Source organism: Eumetopias jubatus, unplaced genomic scaffold (genome assembly GCF_037043125.1).
Source record: "Eumetopias jubatus isolate StellerSeaLion01/CBP00866 unplaced genomic scaffold, mEumJub1_p1.0 scaffold_9, whole genome shotgun sequence".
Classification (NCBI taxonomy): domain Eukaryota; kingdom Metazoa; phylum Chordata; class Mammalia; order Carnivora; family Otariidae; genus Eumetopias; species Eumetopias jubatus.
The window spans coordinates 78,409,847-78,433,367 of record NW_028274815.1 but is presented as its reverse complement, the minus strand read 5'-3'; the positions used below and the strand labels follow the sequence as shown (position 1 = coordinate 78,433,367).

Here is a 23,521-nt window from a genome sequence, read left to right as displayed (position 1 = left end):
CAGCTGTAAATTTCCTTTTAAGCACTGTTTTAGCTGTATTCCATAAGTTTTTGTTTTTATTAATCTCAAAGTATTTTCTAATGTCTCATGATTTTTTTCTTTAACCTATTGTTGCTTAGGAGTATGTTATTTAATTTATTCCAGATATTGTGAATTTCCCCAACTCCCTTCAGTTATTAATTTCTAATTCTGTTGTGGTTGGAGAACATACTTTGTATGATTTTAATCTTTTAAAATATATTGAGACTTGTTTTATGGCCTAAAAAATGTCCTATCTTGGAGAATGTTGCATGTGCCCATGAGAAGAATGTGCTTACTATTGTTACTGAGTGAGTGTTCTGATCTGTTAGATCTAGTTGGTTTATCATGTATTCAAGTTTTCTGTTTCCTTGTTGATGTCTAGTTGTTCCATAATTATTGAATTGGGACACTGAAGACTCCAACTATCCCTGCCTAATCGTCTGTTTCTTCCTTCAATTCTGTCAGTTTTGTGTATTTTGGAGCTGTGTTATTAGGTGCATATATGTATATAATTGTTAAATCTTGATTAATTGACCCTATTATTGTAGGGTCAAATTTCCCACATTGTTTCTAGTAATTTTGTCTTGGAGTCTGTTTTGTCTGATACTAGTATAGCTACCCCCTGTCTGTTTAGTTATTGTTTGCATTGTATATCTTTTTCCATCCTTTCACTTTCAGCTTATTTGTGTCTTTGAATTTCTTTACTTATTTTTAAAGATTTTATTTATTTGACAGAGAGAGAGATAGTGTGAGCAGGAACATAAGCAGGGGGAGTGGGAGAGGGAGAAGCAGGCTTCCCACCGAGCAGGGAGACCAATGCGGAACTCAGTCCCAGGACCCTGGGATCATGACCTGAGCTGAAGGCAGATGCTTAACAACTGAGCCACCCAGGCGCCCCTGTGTCTTTGAATTTAAAGTGTGTCTCTTAAAGACAGCATATATTTAGATCATTTAAAAATCCATCGTGTCAGTCTCTGTCTTTTATTTGAAGTATTTAACCCATTTTCATTTAATGTAAACATTTGCCTTTCATTGTTTTCAACAAATACCTCAGTGGAGGGAAAAGGCTTTTCATACTGAGGGAGCTCTGACTCAGGTCAGATTAGGGTTTTCCAGGGAACCACCAGAGAGGTAGAATGATAGTTCTCTGGGAATGGAGCTTTGAAGAAGTTCTAGCTTGGTTCTTCCCCCTGTAGTGGCTGCCAGACTGCTGATTTACAGAGTAATTGCGAAGCTGTTGGCTTTCAAGGCTACCATGGAGTTAAAAGAGCAGGGGGTTGGAATAAGGCAAGTTAAAATGCTACAAAGCTCACTTCGTACTAAGATTCAGCCATGTCTCTTGATTAATGCTCCATGGAGTGCTGCAAGCTTTTGGTTAATTTCCAGAGTTGTGACAAAGTTGATCCTAACATTTTCCCGTTTTCTCGTTGCTTGTATGGAGGAGAGATTTTTTTGGAGGTCCTTATTCCACCATTTTTATTGATATCACCTGCTTACGGTTTTATTATTAAAAGTATTTTGAGGGGCGCCTGGGTGGTTCAGTTGGTTAAGCGTCTGCCTTTGGTTCAGGTCATAATCCCCAGGGCCTTGGGATCGAGCGAGCCTTGCATCCCTCTGCCCTTCCCCCTGCTTGTGCTCTCTCTTTCTCAAATAAAAAAATAAATAGGAGCGCCTGGGTGGCTCAGTTGGTTAAGCGTCTGCCTTTAGCTCAGGTCATGATCCCAGGGTCCTGGGATCGAGCCCCACATCGGGCTCCCTGCTCTGTGGGAAGCTGGCTTTTCCCTCTCCCACTCCCCCTGCTTGTGTTCCCTCTCTCGCTGTGTCTCTCTGTGTCAAATAAATAAATAAATAAATCTTAAAAAAAGATAAAAAAATAAATAAAAGTATTTTGAATCACATTGAATCATCGTATTTGATTAGCTAAGAGGACTGTTTTGTTACTAATTCATTGTGTCCCTGGGCAAGTTATAGTGTAGAACCTCTCAGCTTCAATTCCATTGCTTGAAAAATGGTTAGTTGTCAAGTGAAGACTGCAGTGTTTACCACCTCTGAAATTCTAAGCTTCTAAAGGCCATAGCTTCATTTGCATTTTCGGTTCTTTCTGACGCTTTACTGAGTTAACTTTTTTTTAACCTCTTATCACACTCTGTCAATCATATTTTTTAATAATTATTTTATTCTGAACCGTAAATATTCTTCCAATAGCATCACTATGGCTTTTGGCTTTTATTCTTCTGAGAAACTAAAAATGCAGCTGCTGTGTGTTTTAGCATAATAAAAAATGCAGTTTTTCTTTCCACCAACATCGTGGGTTAGCAGTTCCTTCCCGTGAAGGTGAAGGAGAGGCCTTTAACTCAGCCCTGGTGTGCAGGGGGTGATGTCCTAGTCTGGAGGTAAGATGCCATGTTCCCTGAGCCCTTTCTTGCAGTTGCTGGAGAACTCAATCACTGAATTCACTGTCCAGCCGCGGATTTCAGTCTCCGTCTTGACAGAATCGTCTCCATGAAGTGCAGCCCCTAATCTTGGGCTTCAGCTTCCTTCCCATGGTCCTGTGGTACAGATGCCTAATGGACACGGACCCCCTCCCCATACTCTCGCGCCTGTCTGTGCCAGGCGCCCTCTCACTCCCCTTCTTGTGAGTTGAAGCCAACTCTTTGTTCTCTTGTTTCTGGGATTTGAGGTCAGGGCACCACTCTCTGGAAAGCTCAGGTTCACCCTCCCATTTTTCAGGTGCCTACAGGTGGGGGGCTCAGAGCATCATCCCTGCTTTTCTCTCTCCAATGAGTGGGGCTGGCTGGCAGGGATGAGGCAGAGGGATGTCCTGGTGGTGTGGCCAGGCAAGCTGGCTGTCAGTCATTGTGGGAGAGGGTGGCCTTCCAGTCAGCCCTCCCCACCCCATCTTACACTCCTTTTCACCTGCTTCCAGCCCCTGCACATTTCTTTGCTTAGGGCCGGCACGTGAGGTTGTGATGGGTCCGTGGTTCCACGTGGCCACCTCCGTGTTGTGTCCAGTCTCCACTCCTAGCTCTGTGAGCTCTGCGGGCCCCTGAGTCATCTGGCCCGTGCAGGGCATTTGCTGCTGATCCCCGCTCGCCCTCCTCAGTGCCGCTCAGACCCTGGCAGGCAGCGGCAGGCAGGGTTTTGCTGCCGGGCACCAGCTTCTAACCCACGGGGCCCCTCACGCCCTCTGCTGGCCGGGGTCTCCAGGTGGCTCCTGCCCCGTGGGTCCGCCACCCGTCCCTCCCTCCCTGCACAGGCCGCTCCCCAGCCACAGAGCATCTCCTGTGGGCGGCACGAGTTAGGGACGGGACAGCCAGAGCAGGCCTTGTGTGGAGGTGGTGTGGGTGGGCGCCCATGTGCTGCATTCTGAGAGATGCCAAAAATAACAGTGAGCAATGATCCCTCCCATTAGCTCCATCCTTCCTTTATGCATTACATCACCTCATTCTGTCCTCCACAGCAGCCTGTGTGACAGGTCTGGTGAGAAGTGGTAAACTGAGGCCAGGCTGGAAAGTGACAGCCAGGGCTCCAGTGCAGACCCAGCTTTTCCCCTCTATTTCTTTGTGGGTTTTTTAAATTTTTATGTAAATTCCTGTTAGCACGCAGTGTGATATTAGTTTCAGGTGTACAATATAGTGATTTGCTGCTTCCATTCATCACCCGGTGCTCATCACAAGTGCTCCCCTCTATTTCAGCGGAGAATTTTATCACTTCTGGTTCTTTGTGCAAGTTGCACTTTGCGTTAGCCTTGTACAAACGCATTCTCCCCAAGGTGGAATGGGGCCACCGGGAGGAAGGTGCGATCGCTTCTGCCCCAGGCAGAGCCCCCAAGGTGCAGGTCTTGAGACACGCCACCAGGGTAGGCGCTGAGAAACAGCTTGGTTTTCCTACAACTCAGTTTCTTTTGTGCTTTGAGCTCCCAGAGGTGTATGGTCACCAGTCTTAATCTCAGCCAGTGTAGTGTTTCTTCCAGCCCTCAGCTGGAAGTAGCACCTGTGTTCTGGGAGGTGGCCTGTGGTGCTTGGTATCTGGATGGGAGAAATGCTGCTGGTGCTTGGTGCCCTGACCTGTCAAGACCTCTGTCCTCCCTCTTCTGTGCCAGTCACTGCGGGTGGCATTGAGGCCTCCCTCGTCATAGTCCCTTTGAGTTCGGTGACCTGCCTTACCCCAGGCCAACCCTGAGGCATGGAAGTTCTTCTCCTGCCCTGCTCCTCCAGGGGCTCAGGACACCCCTGGACACAGGAAGCCTCGCTTTCCTCAACACCCCTCGTGCCTCTTTCCACCCAAGAATCTTGTTGCCACTGCCTGTGTCCACCTGAGTTTGTGTCACTGTAAGGCCCTTGCCCTTCATCCTTTGCCAGGCTGTTTTCCACCAGAGGGAAGAGGTGAGGCCCTCATGACACCATGGGCACAGGCGGGGAATGGCACAGAGCTTAGAGTTTGCTTATTCTGCTGGCTGCTGGGCTGTTCGGTGGTGACTCTTGACACAGAGGGATCACGCCTTTGCCCCTATGCAAATCTACAATGAACCTGGTCTTCACTCACTGATACCTGCTTTATCCTGTGTCCCAGCCTGTCCTGGATGCAGCTGTCCTGAAAGTATACCAAACCGCCTTGTCCTACAGATCTCAAAGTAGAGCCAAACAACGCATGTCTGTGCCTTCAGAGGGTTCAGATAGTTTGACACCACTCACCCAGTCCCTGTTTGTGCAGAAAACTAGTTGGGACTCTTTCTTTTGTACATAAGGCTTGCAAAAGGCTGGTCTGGCATTTAAAAAGCCAGAGAGACAGACTTTGTGGCTCATGTAAGTGGAACATCATGGATAGCTGGCTTTAGGAATAGCTGGATCCAGGACTCTAAAGAAAGTGGGTGCATTTGCTTTTCTCTCTTCGTGTCTTGGTGCTGCTTTCCTCTCTAGACTCACATCCTCCCAGACCCAACAGAAAAGAAATATTTTCAACAGTTCCATAAACTCTCTGACTCTCTCAGGCCTGAAATAAGTTGTGTGCCTGTCCCTGCAGCAGTCACTCTTGTCAGGGGCTCAGCTACATTGACCTGGGCCATCGCTGTAGCTCCTGGATGGGGCCACAGCATGGACTGAGAGGCACACCTTGGCAGGTTCTTACTAAGTCCGTGAGCGCACACGGTTTCCACCCCTGCTGCGCCCTCCCTGTTCAGTGGTGCCCAGGAATGGAGTTGCTGCCTCTGCCAACCATTTGAAGTAGCATGCAGCCTGAACGGTCTTCACCTTCCCCTGCTGCACGGGTTTCTGTTCCTAAGAGGCTGCAGTCCTCAGTTTTCCTTTGTTCGAACTTCAGTAACTTAAAGGAAAACCCTTTGTTAGTGGAGTCTGTAGCATTGGATGCAGAGCCATGTGCTCCCCACTCCACCCCCAGTTTGTGCTTTAGCTGCATCACCCTTACTGTTCCCTGGCCCTCCCCTGGGGGCTGGAAAGCTTTCTGTCCCTTCCTCCAGAAGTCCAGTTTTCCAGCCCTTCTGAGTGCAGCCTAGCCACAAGTAGGGCATAGATCTTTCTGGGCTACCCTAAGCATGTATTGTAAGAGGCACCTCAGAAGGGGGCTGGATCAGTGTGAAGAGCCCTCTTCCCCCAACCAGTGATGCTGTGTGCTCAGCTCCCACCGCGAGGTCACGGACCAGGATACACTGGAGGCCACAAACACTTCCTTGCCTGGACGGCGCAGGCACCAGGCTTGCGACAGCTCCTTGTCCTTGTGGGCGAGCACCGTGTCCTCACACGTGGGTCGTGTGACTCACCTGCAGGCTCACCTAATGATGTGAGGGCCGTACTCACAGGTCTTGACACACCTGCGGAATAGTGGTTCTCTACCCTGGCTACGTTTGAAATCACTAAGAAAATACTGACACCTGGGTCCCATGGCCAGAAATTGGGCTGGGGCATGACCTGAGTATCAGGAGTTTTAAAACCTCCCCAGGTGATTCTGACATGCAACCAGGGTCGGGAACAACTGCTCTAAAGCAGTGGTTCTCAAACTTTGGCATGCAGAGGAATCACCTGGGGGGTCTTGTTGCAGTGGGGATTTTGAGCCCATAGGCCTGGGCAGAGCTTGAGAGTCTGCACCACTCACCAGCTCCCGGGCGATGCTGAGGTTGCTGGTCCCCAGGGGCAGTCAGTAGGGACAGGTGGGTCCCTCCCTTGCATGGCAATGGGGGTGTCAGATTTGGCCACAAGGTTAGCTGATGCAGCTCCCAGAGAGAGCTCTGGGGAGGGGGCTCCCCAGCACCTCTGTCCTCCCTCGAAGCCCAGTGTGACTATCAGGCATTCAGGGTCGCTTCTTGCTGCAACGCCCTAGTCCATGGGGAGAAACTAGAAATAGCAGTCCAGTGGTCTGTGGGCTCATGGGGGGGGGGCAGAGACTTCGGGACTCCGCCCCGTGCTGTGCTCCTGCTTCTTGCTTTTGCCCACTGCCACCTGGTGATTCTTCCCTTGATTAACGACTCAGAGTTGCCCGGCATGGACGAGACACTCGTAGTACTCAATTCAGCCAATATTTAAAGAGTAAACGTATATGAAGTATTTACAGCAATTCTTGGCACATGGTGAGCTGCCATCATCATCAGGCTTTGGCTCACTAGAAGGTGGAATTTGAGAAATCCCCAAGGTTCTCAACGTGTTCACGAGGTCTTGCCAGGTCAGCACACCTGCCTTTCTGTGGTCACTTTCCTGTGCATCAGCCAAGTAAAGAATGTGTGCCGTTCTCCCTTCATGACTCGAGTCCTGTGTCTGCAAATGACCCTGGCCAATAGGAGGAGTACATGGTTTATATGTTGCACTGTGTTCATCACCGGGCATTTATTAAGCAGCTGCTGCACACTTGGCACCTTGGGATATACAGAAATAACCAGATTTATTGGCATTGTCCTCAAAGAATTCACAGTCTAATTGAGGAAGCCAGCTATGACCCATGAGACTGCAAAAGTCATTAATTGCTAAATGTTGTGGGGCATTTATGTACTATACCCAAGTCCCATGGAAATATTTCAGAAAATGGGGATTCTGCTGCTTTTTAAAGGTCTTCAAAATACAGAGAGGCTGGAATAATTTGGAATATTAGATATCTTCACATAACCAGCCAAATGTAAGTTCATATTGCTCCATGTCCTTACTCTCCAAGCGTGATGTCTCTAGATTACAGCATAGGAAGATATTTATGTCAAACCCAGCCAGCCCCCACATCTGAATCACACAGGAGCACTTTGTCAGACAATCTTACCAAATGGCTGAAATAAAATCAACTATTTGAGAATATTTTTTTTCTTAGACATTCCAAAGAAAGTTAAGAAAGTGAAAGACCTTAAAAGTGTTTATGGGTTTGTTACCTAACGCATGCTGCCCTTGGATTTTAGGTGCATCATTGGTGAGCCTCACGCATTGAGCACACATTTACAAAACACCTACTGTGTGTAGGTGTGAAGGCTACAGAGATGAAAAGAGCTTGTGTCTGCCCTTAAGAAGCACAAGGTCCAGGAGTAGAGATGTGTAAGAAAGAATGTGATGACCGGCCAGGGGCTCCCAGGAAGGATGCAGGGTGCCCGACAAGCACAGAGATTTCCCAGGGCCTGGGGTGGTGGTGGAAATTGCTGACAAGTGTGGGAGGTGGAGAGCAGGAATTCCTTGCAGGTGTGCTGAGTTTTGGGCATGGCTGCCCGTGGCTTCGTGGGGGAGCAGGGGGGAGGTAAGGGGGATGGGCCAGACAGGAGGGTGGCATTACCACTGAACTTCCATTTCTGGATCACAAACAAGCAGTACTTTGAGAACTCGAAGGCGCCTGGTGGCTTAGTCGGTTAAGTGTCTGCCTTTGCCTCAGGTCGTGATCTCAGGGTCCTGGGATCAAGTCCTGCATCGGGCTCCCTGCTCAGCAGAGAGTCTGCTTCTCCCTCTGCCCCTCCCCACCTGCTCATGCAGTGTCTCTTTCTCTGACAAATAAATAAAATCTTTTTTCTAAAAAAAGAAAGAAAAGAAAACGTATCTTCACTATACATTGTCCTCAGCTCAAACGGGTTTTATATGTTGGCCGAATCACACATCTTCACAGAAAAAGAAATTTGTGTCAATTTTACAGACCTTTATTTTTCAGAAGTAACTTTAATGGTCCCTTCGAGATCACATATGAGTCCAAACCACTGCTATCATGATGAAGATTGAGGCCCAGAGCGGGAAATGATTCACTCCAGGTCATTCAGCCGGTTAGTAGCTAGTTACTGGTCGAGCCAAGGCTAGACGCATTCTAGAGATGCATCACCATTTCTGCCAGTGGTGTGGCCGCCCCAAGCAACCAGCAGTAGCTCCCTGGAGTCCTGTGTGGGGAGCCCTTCTGAGAGTGATGCTGTGTTTGATTATTGACGTGTGCCAAGAGCAAGCCATGGGAGAGTGGCCATGGGTGTAGCCCAGGTTGCCGTACCACCTTATCTCTCCTTGTGATGATAAAAACGAAGTAGTTCAGAAAAGCAGAAGCTATGGTTTGTGGTCACTTTAAGAATGAAGCTTCCAAGACATTCATGTAAGTCGGTAACCACATATTGGGCTCTGGCACAGCCCTCGGTGCTGAGGACACAAAGCCGCATCCCACGCAGCCTGGCCCTTACTAAGCTCAGTCTCAGGGCCAGCGCCGTGTTCAGTAGAGAACGTCAGCAGCTTGTAACAGAATGGGAAAACTGTGAAAAGTAACTTAACAGATTTCTGCTCTGCGGTGCATTTGTACTGGTCGTCTAAATCAACTATTTTCTAAGTTAACTTAAAAACGAAGTGAATACTGTTTTAACAGCTAAGCTAGCAAGGCGATTTTAGACTTATAAAGGCATTAAAATAAGATTACCTGTATTCTTACACAATTCAAAAGAAACAAAGGCAAACAAGTGCAGACCCAGAATTTGTGTTCAGTAATTTTACACTCTCCTCAAATCTTCGCATCTAACCCCAAACCTGAATGTTCTCCAACTCGGAGAGCTCACTGGAGCATTCTGGCTTTTGCTCTCAAAAACAGGAAGCTAGTTTGGGGGCTCGTGGCTGAACCCGGGATCAAGCTGGCTGATGAAAGATCTGAGAGAGAACTGACCAGAGGCAAGTGAACAGGCCAGCAGGCCACATTTGTGTGGTGACGAAAGGTGTCATGCATGCGCATGAGGGCAAATCCTTGGCGGCTGCAGATGTCCAAAGTGCAAGCCTGCCATGGGCAGATGTGTCATTTCCATTGCCTTCCTGGTTCCTGTTATGTTTATTTTTTAATTTTTTTTTTTTATAAATGCGGATACTTGCACCTCTTTACTTCCATCAGCACAGCAGAAGCCCGTTCTCTTAACCTGTTACAGTGTGTCTGTGTCTTTGTGTTACTTCTTAGGCCGCAGGGACCTTCAGCGGGGTTGGCCCAGTGCCTTCCGGCTGATAGCACAAGTGGGATAATGCTCACTCTTCTGGGCTCGCCCTCTTCTTTCCTGCGCTGTCCCTCTTGGCTGGGGCCTTCCCCTCTGCCCTCTGTCAGAGATAGCCCCGACCTTCCTCAGCAGAGTGCAGGGACTTTGCATCTCTGGGAGTTGGGAGGATGGGCCGGGACATGCCGAGGGTGACCAGCCCCCTGTGGCCCAAGGCGGAGTGACTTCTGCCTGCAGCCTGTGCAGGATGCCTCCTGATTCTTAGCCTGGGTCCTATCCTTGGGTGTCATTTTGCGGTTTCCAGAGAGTTGTGTTCAAGTGGAAGGAATGGTGAAAAAACGTTCAGTGTGGCAGCATGATCCACAGCTACTCTTTCTGGGGGGGTGGTGGTGGTTTTTGGTTTTTGGTTTTGGTTTTGGTTACAATCCATGTAATTCATGATGGCTGTTGGGTTCTTTATAATGTCACTCTGGGATAGGAAGCAAGTAGCAGATACAGATGTCACACTTACCACTTTGTAAAGGCTAACTCTGAACAACACATAGCAAGGGGAGATTTTAGAGTTACCTAACTCATTTCTGACCCTTGTAAGTAGCTGCTCTATTTACTACTCTAAATAGTAGTAAATTTATTTTACTAATAAATCGTAGAAATAGAAATATATATTATAAATCACTACTCTAAGTAATTTAAATGCTCCATGGAGCTTTGAGGCCATTAATTGTTTGGTTTGACCGCCTTTGGGGCTGAAAAGAATTTATTGATAATGAACCCATCTTTTCTCTTTGTGTTTAAACAGACCGAATGTTCAAAATAGTACTTGAGGAAAACCACACTGTGATATCTTTAAAATCCCAAGAGGGACTTTGTGCGGGCTGCTCTAGAGGAGAGGCTAAGTGGCCTATGTACCGGGGGGTCTTCCCCAGCTGGCTTCCTGGCAGGCCCTCAGGGTCCCCGGTTCTGCATCGCTGTTCCAGGGCAGTTCAGGGGGGCCAGAGTACAGTGGGAGGGGCCCGCCAGAGGGACAGGAGGCGCAGTGGAACCAGAAGGGAAGCTGCATCCTGTGACAGAAGCTCGCTGTGGGCCAGCCTGCATGGACGTGCCTGGCAGCCTTGGCCAAGAGGCTTGCCTTCCTTGCTGTGCTGGGCTCTGTAGGCTCCACAGTGGTACTTTTCCCTCCAGCTCGGACACAGAAACGATATGGAGACACGGGGAACAAGGGTGAAAGTACCTTGGAAATGGCAGGAACAGCCTCTCATAAACGAGCTCCTGGTTCTAGCGGATGAGATCCTGCCATGTGCCCGGCCCTGGGCAGGAACTTGCACTCCGGAGCTGCCCCAGCTCTAGCCGCTCCTCGGGCTGCCAGGTCAGGAGACCCAGACTCAGGGAGAGAAGGCCCTGAGTCCTGGTCTTACAGCCCCTGCCTTGTCTTCCAAAGAAACTATTGGAGAAAAAAAAAAAGAAACTATCGGAGCTTCTCCTAATTATGGACAAAATACAGGTTCAATCGGAAAAATTACAAAACCTAGAAAAGCACAAAAGGAAAGCTTAAAATATATACGATTACATGACCCAGAAATAACTGCAGGTCACATCTCTTTGTGGTCCTGCCTGTATTCCTCTTATGCAACCAGAGGCTTTAAAAAAATAAGGGGTTTTACCGCACGCACTATTTTATAACACGGTGCTCGTCCAAGGAGAGTCCGTGGACCGCATCAGTGGCATCACCCAGGGACTTGGTAGAAATACAAGACTCTCAGGCCCCACCCCAGACTGACTCAAGCCACATCTGTGCTGGCAGGCCTGCAGGTGGCGGGCCTGCAGAGCCACCTGTGGAAGCACGGCTCTTCGCCACTCTTAGCATAGAGAATGTGCCTGTTCTCCTGTGTCAATCAGTATTTTTGTGTAATGCGATTTTGGAGGACTACCTAGCATTCCCTCATATGGCAGTGTCCCAACACCATAACCATTCTCCTGCTGATGAGCTTTTGGAACGTTCCTGGGGTACTGCTGTGCCCTGTTCCAGGGTACTTGATGATCTCCTGAGGGCAGATTCCCAGAAGTGCAGTTACTGGGTCAGAAAAGATGTCAAGGGCTGTTGATACACACTGCCAGATTGTCAGCCCAGAGAGGAGATAGCTTGACCATCACTCCAACTCTTGGCCTGCACTTCTTAGGAGGCAGCTACTCTCATGGGAAAGAGCTCACACTTGGGTGAGGTACAGGCTTTGATTTGAGGGTCAGATTTTCTACTTCCTGGCTCAGTGATCTTGGACTGGTTGCTTAACTTCTCTGATTCTGTTTTCTCACCTGCAAAAAGGAGATGAGATGTGCTGTTTAATTCAGAGAAGTTTGTGAGCATTCAATGAGAGAAGGCATGAGCCATCTGGGATCTGGGACCTGCTTTATTCTCTTCCCTTTGAATAAAATGAGCCCAGGGCCCTGACACAAAGCCCTTTGATGTCCTTGCATAAAAGATTTTCTCTTGGGGGTTTATAGACTCCATTATAATAGCAAAGCACCAGTGGTGTTATTGGCCTTTTGGTTTGGTTCTCCCATGTCCCAAGGGATGTATGGCTTGGGCACTGCAACGAAGAGCAAAGAAAGGAAATTCCTGAACATTTTTCTTGAAATTGAGCAGAGGTTTAAGATGTCCAAACCGTGCCATGGAGCTCACACTGGGAAGGTGGTACAGAGGTGTGAGCGGCCTGGCCCGGAGTGCATCTTCCTCTCCTCCTCCTCCTCAGTGTGCCTCTCGGTCCTAGGGACATCCAGCACTGTGACCCCAAGATGGGGCAGGCCTTGGCAGGCAGCGCTGGGGTGGGCTTGGAGCTCAGTGTAGCTGGTGGAGGCTGGCCTCGAGCAGGAGTGGGTTGCTGCTGTGGGTCTTACTGGGTTTGACCAGCTCATGCCTCTGGGAGAATGCTGCTAGCTGGGACCTCTGAGACATCAGCCCTGAGGCCAGATCTGGCCCTTCAATAGTTCACTCTACCACATGGTCCCCTCAGCTGCCTACAGGGTCCAGGGGACCCTGCCAGCCTGTTGTCCCTCTTCCAGGAGAAGGCTAAACCCTTAGCAGCTGACTCCTGCAAGCATCGAGGCAGAGGCCTTCATCCTCTAAGGCACACAAAGGCGAGTATATATAAAAACCTTCAAAGCTCTTGGTGATTGTTTCCCAAGTTCTCTAAACTCACTGCTTTCTTTTGTCACCATCACATAAATGGCTCATGCTTTATTATTTAAATTATGAACTGTCTAACTAGAACTTTATATAGATGCATTTTGGAAAACAAAAGCAAGCTAGGACTTTCTTAAAACCATCTTCAGAAGTCACCCCCACCCCCTGCTGCCCGCTTGCTCCTTGGTTTCAGTGATAATACAGAATCACACTTGTCATCTAGAGCCTTCTACCAACCCTCCAGACGTTGCCTGGAAACTGCTGACTGTCCTGGTTACACAGCCTTTAGACATTGGACAAACTTGACTCAGGTGGCATTGTGAAGCTGGGAGTCTATCACTCCTAAGTGGCTCAGCTGCAGATATCAGAGAGGACATCGCCAGGGAGGGTGGCGCTGTGCTGGGGAGAGGCCGGGGAGGCTTGCCAGCAGGCTGCAACTGGTGCATTCTCCAGTGGTGTGGTCTGTGCACCTGCCAGTGTGGTCTCTAGCAGGGGGTGCTGGGAATCCTGTCACTGCCACGGGGAGTGGGGTAAGCAGGTGCCCCACTAACACAGGCATTTGGAAGGTCCTAGGAAAACAGACCACAAAACCTTTCATCGACCTGGGAGAACATGATGGGTCTTTAAGAACAAAGAACAAGAAATCCAAAGCTAAGGAGCACGTGTTTGGTGGCAGAGATGAATGTGTCCCCAGCAGTGGCCGCTTGCTCTGCAGGCACACTTCAAGGAGGGCAGGCCGTGCTGAGTGTTCCTGGGGCCAGAACAAGAGGGAGGCATAGGACTTGGCTGTGTTAGGCTCAGAATCCGCTTGGGATTTTTTTCAGCATTGGATCTTATTTCTTCCTGGGATCAGCCCCTACCCAGATGGAAAAGGCAGCCTTATCCCTTCATTGCCCTCTGCCCGCCTCTGTGCAGAACCCAGTGAAACAAAGTCCAGGTTTGTTATTTTTCATCCTCAGCAATTTGGCAGCGACTCCACTTAGAAGGAGGCAGGTGCCGGCTTGGGACCAGCTTCCTGCAGTGTCAGGCCGCCCCCAGCCCTGGCCTTCCCACCGGAGTGAAAGAAACAAGTGCGTGGGTTTCACCCCTGCCCGGGGGCTTGCAGGGCCTCAGGGGCGCTGCGGTTGGCAGAGGCCCCACTTCCTCATGGCCAGGAGGTGCAGGGGGGGCCAGGCCCAGTGAGGCTGCTTGGAGAGACAGGGAAGAAGGCTCTGGGTCCGCACTCAGTGGTGTCCCGAGGGCCCTCAGCTACCGTGGGATGTGGGGGATGGGACAGGGAAGGTTCCTCTCTTCTGCCTGCGGCTGGTTTCCAGCAGGACAAAAGCGTGGGAGGCTTACTGAGCATCCAGAGGGTGGCTTCCTTTTAGCAGTGCCTCAGGTCTGAGCCCAGGTGGGCTTTGGAGCACGAGAGATGGGGGGTGGGGGGGGGTGCCGCAACTGCCACCCCCTGGGGCAAAAGACTAGACCTTCAGCATCTATTGTTGTGTTTCCTAGTATGCTTATGACCTTCACTGCAGGCATTAATGTATCTCCTTGGATTGTGTGAACTCTGGGGCGAAATAATGATTTTCTTTGTTTGCGTGCATATATTGAGAGGGAGGAGCAGGGAGCGGAAGTGGGGGTGGGGGGAATGAAAGGAAGGGAGAGGGGAAAAGGACTGGGAAAACAGAGCATTTTACTCTTCCTGTGCCACGCCTGAAACTGGGGTCCACATGGCCCAGTCTGTACACTTTGCGGGGTGGGAAGATAGCAGAGGCCAGAGTGAAAGGCCATTAGAATTATTCCCGTCCCTCAGGGCCCAGCACCGGGGGGCTTGTCCGCAGCAGACGGACTGGGCTGTGGGGGCTGCCCTCCCGCAGCTGACCGCATCCTCTGACGCTGTGTGGCTCTCAGGGCATTGCGTTCTGTCACAGCGGTACCGGGGCAGCTTTGCTCAGGATAAACGAGTCCTATGTCTCGTTCACCGGATGGAGATTGCCCAGTATGGCAGCCTCGGTCAGCCCAGGCAATTGTCCTGTCTGCAGCTCACTTGGGCTGGTTGGACGGTCTTGGGATGTAGATGGTGCACCTTCAGCAGCATCCATCTTGGCAATGTGGGGGACGCTCGGGGACTTGGGGGCAGGTGGTCCACCCCACTGAGCCTCACTCTCTTCTTTTGTTACAAAGGGTCAGTAACCCAGCAACTTAGGATTCCTTGTGAACCCAGGCTTCTGTGCTATGTAAAGCCCTGTGCATGGAAGTCCCCCTCATCATTGTTCTTGTTTCATAAAAACCTTTTTACTGATAATTATTCAACCTCGGTGTCTGAGTCTGCCTGTTTTTGAGTGGGCCAGAATGAGGGCTGGTGTTATGTCTCCTTATTAATAGCCCTTGGAGCATGACTTCCTACCAAAAACAAAAAAAAATCTCAGCTCTGCATCTGCCGTGCTACAGAAATGCCAATCACATATGTAACATCCTAGATAAATTAAGCTGTAAGAACTTTCTTCGTGTCGTTATTTTTGGTACACGTGCATTTCAAAAGGGAGTTCTGTTGGGGCGCATGGGTGGCTCAGTCGGTTAAGTGTCTGACGTTGGCTCAGGTCATGATCTCAGGGCCCTGGGATCGAGTCCCATGTTGTGCTCCATGCTCAGCAGGGAGTCCGCTTCTCCCTCTCTGCTGCCCCTTCCCCCGCTCATGCACACATGTGCACACGCACATACACTCCCTCTCTCTCTTGCTCTTTCTCAAATAAATAAAATCTTTTTTAGACATGGGGACTTTATTATCTCAGTAAACTGATGAAGTTAAACGTGACCCAGCCCTGAGAAAGCTTCCCTGTGCCCTGGGTTCCAGTGTCTCATTTGTCAGATGTGTGTGCCACCATCCGCACAAGGTGCACCTCTCCCTCCAAGATGGAAAGCTTCTAAGTTACACAGCATCTCGGCATTAGAGTGAATTTATATTCTGTTTTCCCAAGAACTGTGCAAATACAATATCTACATTAAGGTTGCAAAGCTTGAAGTTCTTATGCTTAACCTATTTTTGAAGTAATAGTTTTGTAGATGTCTCTAATAGCATTTTTTTCACTTTAATAACCCAAGAATGTCTAAACTAGTGTTCTTCAAATCTCATATGCAAGCATTCACTTCTGGATGTGTCATGCACCACAGTCTGAGACATAAGTTTTATTGAGGAGTGTTCATAAAGGCTTAGGCTTCATGTGTGAACACAGGTTCATGTGTGCATGTCTCCATAATGCACCGTATGCATTCCCAGCTAAGTAGCTTATCAGTTTGCCAACTTACGAGGATTCAGAATACCATAAAATCAACTGTTATGTAAATTTCAGAAAAATGGTGTAGGTTATCTAACATAAGATACTTGTTTACGTGCTTAAAAACTGTGCTGTTTGTCTTGTGGACGACCAAGTTTGTTTGAATGAAACTCGTCATTTCTTTGCAAAGAAACAGCACAGTGAAATATGGCCAGTGCCTCATTCTTTCCGCAATTCCTCGCTGTTCCTGCCCAGCCCATAGCCAAAGGGAAGCCTGAGAATGGGGACAAGGCATCTGGAGCAGGGATGTCCTCTGCATCCATGTTCCTTCGCTCCTGAAGGCCACTGAACTTCAGCTCTGCATGGTTGTCCCTAAGTAATGTCTAAAGGAAGACCGTGGACAAGCAGAGCTCAGGCTGAAGAAGTGTGGTGTAGTTTAGCTAAGTGGAGTGCAAGGTGGCCTTGGGAATTGACTGGGTAGTTGATGTTGTCCATTTTTATCAGGAGGTGATTCTTTTGTCTAGCAAGTGTTATAAGTGCCTCTGATTCGTTCGTTCCTTCATTCATTCTTTCTTTCATCCCTTCATCCATTCACTAGGGTTTATTGAGCACCTGTTATATGGCAGTACCCTGCAGGTGCATGTTCCCTATCCTCAAGGAGTAGGTCTTCAAGTTTTGATAGGGATGACTTGCTTCTCTAGTCCAAGACTAATTTTAGTAAGATAAACAATTACAGGATCCTGGAAGCTTGGAAACTGACCACCCGGTATATTTCTTTACTCTCCCCTCTTGCTCCACTCAAAGCACCGTGACTCAGTATCTGAGTTCTCTGGTTTCAACCCTTTGCTCATAAGACTTCTTGGCTTTCTTTTCTCCCAAATGTCAAAGTGGATCTATCCCTTTCTCCCCCCTGTCCTTTCTGACAGGTAGAGAAGGTTTTGTGCACACACATCTAGGTGTCAGAGAAATGGCTGTGATGAGTCCAGCCTTGACACCCCTGTCACTTTGGGGTGGGTGCAGTGGTCAAGTCCTCTGCTCTGGAGGATAATAATATCCATCATGAATCACTAAACTGCCACAATTTTTGAAGAGAGATTTCTCACAGGAACTTTGCAAGCATTACACATTCCATTTGCCTCAGTAATGTGAAACTTATTTTTCTAAAAAAGGTACAGGCAGATCCTGGTGTGACTCACTAGAGAACAATAGTTAAGTCACAGTTTATTTTCGTCTTTTTCCCCCAAGAAAAGGAAAAATTGATTAAATGTATAGGGAATGTAAGCAGGCTTAAATCTATAAAGCAGAACTGGATCAAAGAATCATGCAGCAACAGATAATGATTAAGACTGGCAAGTGCTGTGAACAGGAGGTGTGTTGTGGGAGGTCCTGGGTCATCCTGAAGGGGCACATCGGTTTTCTTGAGGAAACAGAACTGAGGATAAGTAGGAATGAATAAGAAAAAGTAGGTGTGAGGGCAGGGAAGAGCATGTTCAAGCAGAGGGAACAGCATCTGCAAAGGCCCTGGGCTGGAAGGAAATGGAACATTGTGTGGAGAGAGAGCAGGGCCAGGGCACACATTTGTGCCATCTGCACAGGGCCTCTGGCTGAAATCCAGACTGCCTACCCCTCTTGTCCACACTCAGGTTTACTCACGTATATATTGCTCTCCATTCCTACCCACGTCTCCAAGCTTCCATCTGAGATCATATCCTTCTTCCTTTAGTACTTGTTTTAGTGTGGGATTGCTGGAGACAAATTGTATCTTGTCTTCTGTTCCAAAAAGCTCTTTATCTCACCCTTTTTCTTTTTTCTGGTAACACTTTTTTTTTTTTTTAAATCCAGGAGCTTTGTTGACATAGAATTTATGTACCATAAACTTCACCTGTTTAAAGTGCACTGTCAACAGGTTTTATTAGAGTATTTATAGAGTTGTGCAACTATGAACATAATCTAATTTTAGAACGTACTCATCTCCCCCCAAGAAACCTTGTAGCCAGTAGCAGTCACTTCCCACTTCACCTCTCTTCCCCCACACCCCACTCCCCAGCCCTAGGCAAACACCAATCTACTTTCCATCTCTAGGGATTTGCCTATTCTGGATATTTCATAGAGGTTGTGGTCTTTTGTGTCAGCTTCTTTCACCCAGCATAGTGTTCAGAGTTGATCCATATTGTAGTATGAATCAGTACTTCATTCCTTTTTATGGCTGAATAATATTCCATTATAGGTATATACCACATTTTTTATTTGTTCATCAATTGATGAACGTTTGGGTTATTTCTACTTTTTGGTTATTATAAATAGCGCTGCTGTGAACATTGGTGGACAAGTTTTTTATGTGCACTCTTTTTCATTTCTTTTGTTATAAAGTACACACGACAGAAAATTTATCATCTTAACCATTTTTAAGTGTGCAGTTCAGTGGGATTGAGTACATTCATATTGTCATGCAACCATCCCCACTGTCCATCTCCAGAATGCTTTTCCTCTTGCAAAACAGAAAGTCTGTTCCCCTTAAACAGTTACTCCCCATTACAGCACTCTTCAGCCCCTAAAAACCACCATTTTATTTTCTGTCTCTATGATTTTGACTCTTCTGAGTAGTGGAATCATACAGCATTTGTCTTTTCGTGGTTGGCTTATTTCACTTAGCAAAATGTCCTCAAGTTTCATCCACGTTGTAACTTATTTCAGAATTGCCTTCCTTTTAAGGATGACAAGGAAAAAATTCCTTCTGTCATTTTGCTATTTTTTTCTGTATCTTATAGATTTTTTATCATTAATTTCATGCATTACTGTCTTCTTTTGTGTTTAGTTGATTTTAAACATCTCAGTTCCTTTCTCCTTTCCCTTTGTACATATTCCATAGCTATATTCTCTGTGGTTCCCATGGGAATAACACAACATCCTAAAGTTGTAACACTTTAATTTGGATTTATACCATCTTAACTTCAGTAACAAACAAAACCCCAGGCCCCTTACATGTCTGTCTTCATTTGTTTCAGTTGTTGATGTCACAGAATAACATCTTTATGCACTGTGTGTCCAAAAACATAAACTAATAATTTTTAAAAACACTTCAGTCTGTTATGTAATGTAGAAAACAAAATGAGGAATTACAAACCAAAACTACAACACTATGAGCTCTTAGACTACTAATTGCTTTTTTGAAAACTTGTTAGTGTGGGGCGCCTGGGTGGCTCAGTTAGTTAAGCATCTGCCTTCAGCTCGGGTCATGATCCCAGGGTCCTGGGATTGAGCCCCGCATCAGGCTCCCTGCTCCACGGAGAGTTTACTTCTCCCTTTCTCTCTTCCTCTGTCTCTCCCCCTGCTTGTGCACGTGCTCTCTCTCTCTCAAATAAATAAATAAAATCTTAAAAACAAAACAAAACAGTGAGGCACCTGGCTGACTTGGTCAGTACAGCATGCGACTTTTGATCTCGGGGTCGTGAGCTCGAGCCCCATATTGGGTGTGGAAGCCTACTTAAAAATAATTTTAAAAAACCAAAGAGGTAGATTAATTCTCTTCAAAAAATGAAAATAAATAAAAAATGTATTAGACTGGAGTTCATTCTTTCCACCACTGTGGCTGCTGCCCTAAGTATGCTCGGGCTTTGGAAGAGGCTTCCTCTGGTGTCCTCCATTGTGGCAAAAAGAAGGTCTGGTTGGATCTTAGTGAGACCGATGTAATTGCCAGTGCCAACTCCCATCAGCAGATCCAGAAGCTGATCAAAGATGGGCTGATCATCTGGGACCCTCTAACTATCCATTCCTGGGCTCCATGGCAGAAAAACAATTTGGCCCCGCCAGAAGGGCAGGCATATGGGCATAGGGGAATGAAAGGCTACTGCCAGCACTCAGATGACCAAGAAGGTTACCTAGATGAGGAGGATGAGAATTTTGTGCTGGCTGCTTAGAAGATACTGTGAATCTAGGAAGATTGACCGCCACATGTATCACAGCCTGTACCAGAAAGTGAAGGTAACATGTTGGAAAACAAGCAGATTCTTATGGAACACATCCATAAGTTGAAGTCAAACAAGGCTCACAAGAAGCTTCTGGCTGACCAGGCTGAGGCCTGCGGGTGTAAGACCAAGAAAGCATGTAAGTGCCTTGAAGAATGGCTCCAGGCCAAGAAGGAGGAAATTATCATGACTCTGTCCAAGGTGGAAGAGGCCAAGAACTCAGACTCCCCCTCTTTTGTCTGTACATCGTGGCCTCAGTAATTACGTAGATCAGTCATTCAATAAAACCTATATCTGCCAAAAAAAAAGTATTAGTCTTCTAAATCATATAGAAAACAAAAAGTGGAGTTACAAACCCATGTGCCTGTGTGTTTACCTTTACTAAGATATTTCTTCATACGGCTTCAAATTACTGTCTAGCGCCCTTTTGTTCAACCTGCAGGACACCCTTGAACAAATATTTCTTTCAGGACAGGTCTAGTGGTAATGAGCTCAGGTTTTGTTTATCTGGAGATATCTTAATTTATCCTTCCCTTTTGAAGGGCATTTTTGCCACATATAAGGTTCTTGGTTGACATTTTTTCCTTTTAGCACTTTGACTATATCAGCCCATTGCCTTCTGCCCTCTAGACTTTCTGAGAGAAATCTGCTTTATTGAGAATCTCCTGTATGTGATGACTTGCTTCTGTCTCGCTGCTTCCATGATTCTTTTTGTCTTCGGGCTTCAGTACTTTGATTATAATGTGTCTCAATGGGGTATTTTTGAGTTCATCCTGTTTGGAGTTCATTGCCTTCTTGGATGTTTATATTCATGTCTTTCATCAAATTTGGGAACTTTGGAGTCACTATTTCTTCAGATATTCTCTCTGCTTCTTTCTCTCTCTTCTCCTCTGGGACTCCCACAATGCATAGGTTTGTCTATTGGCTGGTGTCCTTATGCTCTGTTCATTTTACTTCAGTCTTTTTCTCTTTCTCTTCCTCAGACTCAATAATTTCTATTGACCTGTCTTCACGTTTTCTGATTCTTTCTTCTGCCTGCTGAAATCTGCCCTTGAATCCCTCTAGTGACTCTTTCATTTCAGGTATTGTACTCTCAGCTCCAGAATTTATTTTTGTTTCTTTTTAGGTTTCCTCCTTTATTGATATTTCCATTTTGTTTGTACATTGCTTTATTGACTTTCTCCACATCTTAGTTCTTGGACCATCTTTAAGACACTTGTTTTAAAGTCTTTGTCCACAGATCTGCCTTGGGTCTTTTTTTAGGGATAGATTCAAAACTGGACATTTGAATCTAATAATGTGGTAACTCTGGAAATCAGGTTCTCTCCCTCAGGATTTGCTGGGATTTTTTTTTTTTTCAATTGCCGTAGGCTGTCTCTGTCTCAAGGATCAGCCATTAAATTAATTGATTTTCATATATTAAACCAACCCACATTCATATTTGTTGGATTTGATTAGCTAGTATTGTCTCAGGAATTTTTGTGTGTATATTCATAAGTGATACCAGTCTGTAGTTTCCTTCTATTGTGATGTCTTTGTCTGGGTTGGCTTTCAGGATAATACTGGCCTCATAGAATGAGTTGGGAGTTGTTACCTTTTTTTGTTTTTTGGAGAACAGTTTGGAAAGAGAAAGTTTGCTATTAATTCTTCTGTAAATGTTTGATAGAATGCAACAGTAAAGATATCTGGGCCTGGGCTTTTCTTTGTGGGAAATTTTAAGTGACTAGTTCAGTCCCTTTTCTTATTATAAGTGTAGTCAAATTTTCTATTTCTTATTCAAATTCAGTGGTTTTGGTCTTTCTAGGAATTTGTCCATTTCATCTAAGTTATCTATTTTTTGGAATATAATTATTCGTAATATCCTTTTATTACCCTTCTTATGTCTCTAAGATCTGTAGTGATGCTCTTCATTTTTGGTTTTAGTAATTTGAATCGTCTCTCCTTTTATTAAGTTTAGCTGAAGGTCTATCAACTTCATCTTTTTAAAGAATCAACTTTTGTTTCATTGATTTTCAAAATGTTTTCCTATTCTATATTTCATTAATTTTTGCTCTAATATTTATTATGTTCTTGTTTCTGTTTGCTTTCTGTTTAGTTTGCTCTTCTTTTTCTAGTTTCATATAGTGAAAAGTTAGGATATTGGTTTAAGATCTTTTTCTGTAGGTGTTTATAGGTATACATTCTTTTAGGCAGTGTTTAATTGCATCTCACATGTCTTGTGTTGCGTTTTTGTTTTGATTCATCTCACAGTATGTTATAATATCTCTTGTTATTTCTTCTTTGATCTGATTGGTTATTTAGCAGTGCATTATGTAATTTCTGCATGTATGTAAATTTCCCCAAATACTTTATACTTCTGATTTCTAACTTACTTCCATTGTGGTTGAAGAATGTGCTTTATTTGAATTAATTCATTTTAAATTTATTGAGTCTTGTTTTATGGCCTACCATATGGTATCATGGGTAATGTTCTATATGCAGGTAAGGCAACTATGTATTTTGTTGTTGAATGGAGTGATACGTATGTATTTATATACAGACACACACTCTGATACATACATTCATACATATACATACCTGCCAATCCCACAACACCTTCCAGGCCATGTTCAGATCCCTGTGGTATTCTTTCTATTCTATTGTATAAATACAAGAGAATATTGAATTGAATAGGAATCTATTCTATTTCTGTTGTATAAATACAATATATATATATTGTAATTGATTTATACACTTGCTTAATTCCTGTACATCATTCTTGAGTTTCTGCCTATTTGTTCTATCCATTTTTGAAAGTGAGGTCTCCAGTTATTGAAGTTGCCACTATTATTATTGAATCCTCTCTCTCCATTTTATCAATTTTTGCTTCATGTACATTGAGGCTTTGGTTTTAGGTACATACCTGTTTATAACTGTTCTATCTTCCTGATGGGTTTACCAATTTATCATTATAGAAAGACTCTATTTATCTCTGTTAACAGTTTTCTCTTAAAAATCTGTTTTATTTCTGACATTAATATAGCCATTTCATTAGTTATTTATGAGTGTATTGTTTAATTTCCACATATTTGTGACTTTCCCAAATCTCCTTCTCTTCTTTATTTCTAATTTCATTCCATGGCCATGGTTGTCAGAAAACATACTTTCTGGAGCACTGGGTGTTATACGCAAACAATGAATCATGGAACACTACATCAAAAACTAATGATGTAATGTATGGTGATTAACATAACATAATAAAATAAAATTTTAAAAAAATTAAAAAAATTTTTCTGTACTTTCAAGCCTTTTAAATCTATCTGGACTTGTTTTAGGGCCTAGTTGTGGTCTATTCCGTAGAATCTCTCATGTGCACTTGAGAAGGCTGTTCATTCTGTTGGGTGGAGTGTTCTATAGATTTCTATTAGATCTAGTTGGCTAATGTTGTTCTTCAAATCTTTATATCCTTATTGATATTCTGCTTAGTTGTTCTATCAGTTATTGAGAGTAGGGTATTGAAATCTTCAATTATTGTTGAATTTTATATTTGTCAGTTTTTGCATCATGTAGGAATAAACACTAGATCTGAGACTCTTAATTCTCTCTCAGTGTTCTCCCATTTGCAGGACATTGAAAAGCAAAAGACTTCAGTGATTAGATGATACTTTCAAGGCAGATATTTGGGAATGGTACTAGGATTTTCAGATGATTT

At 45.5% G+C, this 23,521-nt stretch overlaps 1 pseudogene; it reads left to right on the top strand.

Annotated features, from left to right (window-relative positions):
• The first annotated feature begins 7,700 nt into the window (after positions 1 to 7,700).
• LOC114209724 (large ribosomal subunit protein eL19 pseudogene) lies at positions 7,701 to 20,091 on the top strand (annotated as a pseudogene).
• Positions 20,092 to 23,521: the final 3,430 nt, after the last annotated feature.